Source organism: Triturus cristatus, chromosome 9 (genome assembly GCF_964204655.1).
Source record: "Triturus cristatus chromosome 9, aTriCri1.1, whole genome shotgun sequence".
Taxonomy (NCBI): Eukaryota; Metazoa; Chordata; class Amphibia; order Caudata; family Salamandridae; genus Triturus; species Triturus cristatus.
Genome location: NC_140592.1, coordinates 1,042,078,659 through 1,042,084,658, shown reverse-complemented (window position 1 = coordinate 1,042,084,658; position 6,000 = coordinate 1,042,078,659). Strand labels below are relative to the sequence as shown.

Genomic DNA, 6,000 nt, shown 5'->3' with positions numbered 1-6,000 from the left:
GGTCTTAAAATACGTAGATGTCTTATTAATAGAGATTAACTGCTGTGTTTGACAGTTTGAGTTGTATCTCCAAGTTGATGTGTGTGTGGAGTTAGCGCGAGAAGAACGACCTCCATGTGACAATTTTGCAACTCGATGTGCGTGGTAGATGTGCAGTTGGTTGTGTGTGCGAGGTACACAGCCTTGTGTGCTAGATACACATACCGTGCTTGTGACAAATGAACTGATGTGTGTTAGCTTCGGAGCCTGTGTGGCATGCGCAACTGTGGACGACACGCAACCTCCGCGTGACAAAACTGTTGGCTGTGAAGACAGATACGCAGCTCGCCGTGTGTGTGACGGACTCCGAGCCCGGTGCGCGCAGAAGTGTGCAGCGAGGAGCCCCTGGTCGCCGTGTGCGATTACCGCAGTAGCGAGGCGGCCCCGCCCCACCCGGGTGGGTGTCCCCCGGGTCCCCGCCCCGGGCAGGGTGTGCTCTCGGACTCGAAGGAGCCCCAGCGTGCTGCGGCCCCTGAGTCAGCGCCGGAGCCTCCGCTGGGGACACTGCAGCAGCAGCAGGGCTGCCTCGGAAGCCTTCCTCCTCCCCCTGGTTGTGCGAGCCTGCTCCTCACCACTCCTCCTCCTCCCTCCAGATGGCAGCTGCTCGCAGCTCGTTTCCCTCCTCTGTTTTTAATGCAAATTGACTTTGAGAGCTGAAAAAAACACCCGGAAAGATGGCGCCTGCGGGACACCTGGAATCGGCGCTGTGCCCGAGCTGAGGGACCCCGTGTGCCCGGATCTGCGGCCGAAGGTAGGAGAGGCTCCCTCTGCGCAGCGCCTGCGAGCTCGGCCCCTCCCGGCTCTCCCTTCATCGGGCGCGGGGGCGCGGGCTCAGCGCTGCCGCCTGTGCCTGGGACATCCGCCGGGGTGAGGATGGCACCGAGTGCTCGGATGAGGCAGTGCCCGCCGTCTCAGCCAGTCCAGCACGCACAGGGGCAGGGGAGAGGCTCCTGCAGGATGGGGGCGACTGCTGCACGGGCTATGCTGGCCGTAGGTTCCGGGGTGCTGTCCCTGGGGCGGGTGCTGCCCCTCCGGTCAGGCAGGGTCTCTGCTGGGGCCTGGGGGAGCGCTGAGGGCTGCTGCCCGGGAGGATGCCCGCTGCCCTCCCCTGGAGGTGGCAGGTTAGAGGACTCGGCTGCAGGTTGACGCCCCCATCCCTGGACTGAGGTTGCCCAGGTTCTAGCACAAGTTTGCCTCCCCCTCGTGCCAGGGCCGGCTGCCCACGCCCACGGGATAGACATGTTTGGCGGGTCCTCGCCCTGGGCATTTGTCACTGCGTAGTTGATAAGTTGCTGCGCTGCCTGTACTCGTGCCCCGAGCACCGCGGGCGGCGGCTGGGCCGGAGCCCTGCAGGCGCGAGGGCTGAGTGTGAGGGGGAGAAGCAGGGCCCCAGAGGTTTTGGGGAGTGGGGGCCGCGGCCGGGGAGCTCTACGGGCCTTGAGCCCGGGACCGTTGACAGCAGCACTGTAGCAGTGTGTGGAGCACGGGCTCCCCCGTCCGCTGCTGGTGCTCCCCTGCCTGGGGCTACTGCCTGCTGCCAGGAACTAAACACCGCCGTACCATCGCATACACCTGTGCCATCACCTGGCATCACCTCATACTCTTCTGTGGCATCTCAAACCACATAGCTCCACAGCCACCACCTGCCACCTTCTTTAGTGTGCCATCACCTCTCCACAGCCATCCGCTTGTACCTATCTGCCCCCAGCCAATGTGCCATCGCCTTTAGCAACAACCCCGAAGCCACCACCTGCCACCTTCTTTAGTGTGCCATCACTTCTTGTGACATCACCTTTCCAAAGCCATCATCTTGCACCTATCCACCCTCACGCCATCGACTGCATTTACAAACCATTCCAGAACACCAGCTGGCAACAGCCATAAGTCAGCCTTTTTGTCACATCACGTCTCCACAGCCAGCCCCTTGTACTTGTCTACCCCTGACCAATGTGCCATCGCCTGCCTCTGCCAGTCTTGTACCCGTCGGCACCTCCTGCACTGCTTCTCCCTTAGCTCGAGTTATCACCCCTTCTACACTGCCACCAGACCGGCTCCGATTCTGTTTTGACACCGCTTGGCACCATCTCTTACTAAGTGCACCCACGTAGCATTAAGTAATACGGTCGTGTGTGTTTTTTTCCCCCAAACTCCCCCGCCCCCCCACCCCCACCCACTGGCCAGCAGTGCAGTAACTTACTCCTGCCCTTGCTACTTGCTCGGAAAAGGGAAGGTTTGCAGGGTGGTGGGGGTGGAAGGAGGAATCGTCGTCGAAGCTCCTGGTCTTCAGCATGCCACCAGCCTCCCGGGGCATGCTGCTAGCCGCCTGGCTCTGCGCGCCTTCCGCTGAAGCCACCCCCTCCGGGTGGCTGTGTACAGCGCCATCCACCTGTCACAATACATCACACGGCGCTTCTGAGTCATGTTCTTTCGTGAACACTGTGATTAAGCCAATGTATGTGACCGCGATCCCTTCTCTCCCTGTGCAATTCAAACATATACCATAGTGTCCCCTGTACGTGTGGTGTCTGTACATTTTTGTACGTGATGCTCATTCCCTGTGTGCGAGAACTCGAGTGCACTGCTGAACGGCACCTCACCATTCACTGTTCCTCACTCCTTGTATACTAGCGCTGTGCACTTGAGTGCACTGCTGATCCTCACCCTTCAGTGTTCCTCCCCCTTGCATACTAGATCTGTGCAGTTGAGTGCACTGCTGCACCTCACCCTTCCCTGCTCCTCACACCTTGCATACTAGATCTGTGCACTCGAGTGCACTGCTGTACCTCACCCTTCAGTGTTCCTCCCCCTTGCATACTAGATCTGTGCACTTGAGTGCACTGCTGTACCTCACCCTTCAGTGTTCCTCCCCCTTGCTTACTAGATCTGTGCACTCGAGTGCACTGCTGTACCTCACCCTTCAGTGTTCCTCACACCTTGCATACTAGATCTGTGCACTCGAGTGCACTGCTGTACCTCACCCTTCCCTGCTCCTCACGCCTTGTATACTAGAGCTGTGCACTTGAGTGCACTGCTGTACCTCACCCTTCAGTGTTCCTCCCCCTTGCATACTAGATCTGTGCACTTGAGTGCACTGCTGTACCTCACTTTTTTAATGAGCCTTACTCCTTGTTTAGGAGCTGCACCCACTTGCGTGTATTGCTGTACCTCACCCTTCAATGATCCTCTCGCCTTGTATACGAGCTCTGTGCACTTGAGTGCATTTGTACCGTACCTTTTTCTGACCACTACTCCTTGCATACCGGCTGCACGCACTTGAGTACATTGCTGTATCTCACTTTTTTAATGAGCCTACTCCTTGTTTATCAGCTGCATCCACTTGCGTGCATTGCTGTACCTTGTCAAGTAACGATTTCCTTTCTCCTTACTCTTGCTGCACGCACTTCACTGTATTGACCTTTCTCACCCCATCATGACCCTTACTGCATTTTAACATGCTGGGGGCGCCTGGGTGTGTTGCTGTCACGCCTTGAGAGACCCACTACACTGCCTGTCCCCATGCCACGTGCGCTTGGGTTGGTTTCTCGTAACCTCCTGCGCAGGTGCACGCGCTGCATGTTTGCTTTCCCTCTCGTGCTGTGTACCCGAGGCGCTTCAGTGCGATCCTGTACCTCGCCTCCCAGTGTACCTCGGTGTTCCCGCGCGTCCAGGCTGCTCTCTGTTTCGCCTGCACGTGGATTGCTGGTGAACTGTTCTCCTTGCTATGGCTTGCTTTGCTTCGATTACTTCTGCGTGGTCGCCGTTTGCTTTACTCCCGCCGAGTGCTGGTGGGCGGGCTTCACCCACGTGTCTTCGGCAGTTTTGGGGCGCTTCGTTTTGCTGTTTCATGTGATGCGCAGTTTGTTGTCTTGGCAGCTGCACCGAGTAAGCCCCTTTCAGTAGATTTCAAACAAGGACTCTTTACCAACCATGCCAACTGTTGAAGGCGATGCATTTCATAGGGTTGTGTTTTTTTTATTATGTGGGGATGGGTCTGCGTGGTGTTTGGGCGGAGCGGGGGCGCCAGCCACTCCGGTCCGGTTTATTGTACTGGCGTGATGGGGCTGCTGCCCGCGCGCTCTGGTCTAGGCTTGACCTCGCGTCGCGCCTCTCTCTCGGGGCCACTGGCACGTTCTGGGCTGTGTGTGTCAGTTTCACGCCTTTCGTGTTTATTGTTGTTAAACGCTGGGCTCTGGCTGGGCGCTCTTTAGAAGGGACTGAATAGCGGCGTGCAACCTCAAACACCACCAGGGTTTACTGGAGGTCAAATAAGTCTTAAAATAAGGCTTGCATGGCCGTCCCCAAGGCTCGCACTTCTTGTCAAATCAGATCGTAGGTAAGATTTGGGAATAAACGAATCTATAAAACATTGCTGGTGTTTGTATTAAACTTCATACCTAATGTTCCACTTGGCCAATACCGCAGAGATTAGAAGCAATCTGTGCTTGAACCGTAGTACGCCCTACCACAGTGAACTGTGCATGAATGTCGGTGAGCGAGAGCTTAGATTGTTTCTGACTTTAGTGTGAATTGCAGTAGACTGCGCCTGTATTCCATGGGGATGACTGCCATGAATCGTGCCATTTTGCATAATGGAGAGAATTTGCAATAGAATGTGCCTGTTTTACAGAGCGAAGTTGCGCAGACTGCGCCTGCATTGGGGGGTGGGGGCACCACAGATTGAGCCGAGTGTATTTCAGGGAGACAATGATCTGCAGTTCAGGCAGTTAAATGCCAGCGATTATCTGAGCGCCAGAGACAGGGCTGCCACCGGTGGTAGCTGCATGCCATGCAGAAGGATTCATGGAATTGGGCCTTGAGTTCAGAAAGAACTGATATATATTGGGTTAACTGTGATATGGTCTTCGCCTGCATTTCAGAAAGAAACAGCTGTCATGTACTGTACCTGCACTGTGTTTGGTGGCAGTATATGATGCATTCATTTTAGCAGGGGAACTGCTGTAGATTGGACTTGTGTCTGAGAGAAGCTTGCAGTAATGTGCACGCGCGGCAGAAGAGCCTGCAATATTTGTGTTTGAATTTTAGTAGATCTGTTACAGAATGTTCATTTTAAAAATACTCTGAGAGGACGGCCGTGTACAGACTGCCTGCCATTGTAAGAGAACACGAGTAGATTGTTCTAGCATTTTGAAGAGAGTCACAGAACTGCAATACTTTGTGCTTGTATTTCAGACAAATCACTGTAATGATCTGCGATTGCACTTCAGTGAGAGAACTCTAATAGACTGCGCCTGCATTTTAGAGACGTGCAATAAACCATACTTGCATTTTACTGGGGGAAACTGCAATAATGTACTTCACAAAAGGCACTGCCATAGCTACTGCCTGCATATTAGATGGTGCGCTGCCTAACAGTGACTTTCAATATTGGAGAGGAAACCGCAAGAGTTAGCCTGCATTCCAGAAAGAGGATTTCATATATGGTGCATGTTGTTGACTAAGAAAAGTGCTGTAGGCGATGCCAGCATTTCCCAAGGGACGGCCAGATAGCGCACATTTGAAAAATGCCCTCGTTGGAATTGTTCTCGCATTTCAAGAGCGCCTAACAACTACGCCATTCTTTTGCCTGCGTTTTAAAGAACATTGCATTTAAAGAAATCCATGCACAGTATCCCTTAAGAGACGCAGGTGCAGAATGGAAAGTCGGTAAGCCGTTTGTTTCCCAGTTTCAAAGCGGTGCGCGTGTCCTGTTAATGGTATCGAGGCAGCTCGCGCAGGAGGTTCTGAGACCCCCAGTCACGCGAGCGCTCTTCAGATGGCTGCCTGGCGCCTCCCGACAGCCCAGCCTTTAATTGGTTGCAGTTGTGCTCACCTGTCACAGCTGGAGTGTTTACACGAGCTCTAATAGACTAGCCGGCGACGTGCGCCGAATATCACTCACTGCGTCACAGGTGATACTCGCACGTGTGCTGAGAGCGCGACTCTGTGGCATACATGCCAATA

The 6,000-nt window shown here is 54.7% G+C and overlaps 1 protein-coding gene across 1 annotated transcript in view; it reads left to right on the top strand.

Annotated features, from left to right (window-relative positions):
• Window positions 1-298: 298 nt before the first annotated feature.
• Window positions 299-6,000, top strand: part of BAHD1 (bromo adjacent homology domain containing 1) — a 571,779-nt gene continuing 566,077 nt past the window's right edge. Inside the window, exon 1 of the mRNA XM_085626871.1 lies at window positions 299-790. The gene's annotated coding sequence lies outside the window, so the exon portion shown is untranslated. The remainder of the gene's footprint in view (window positions 791-6,000) is intronic.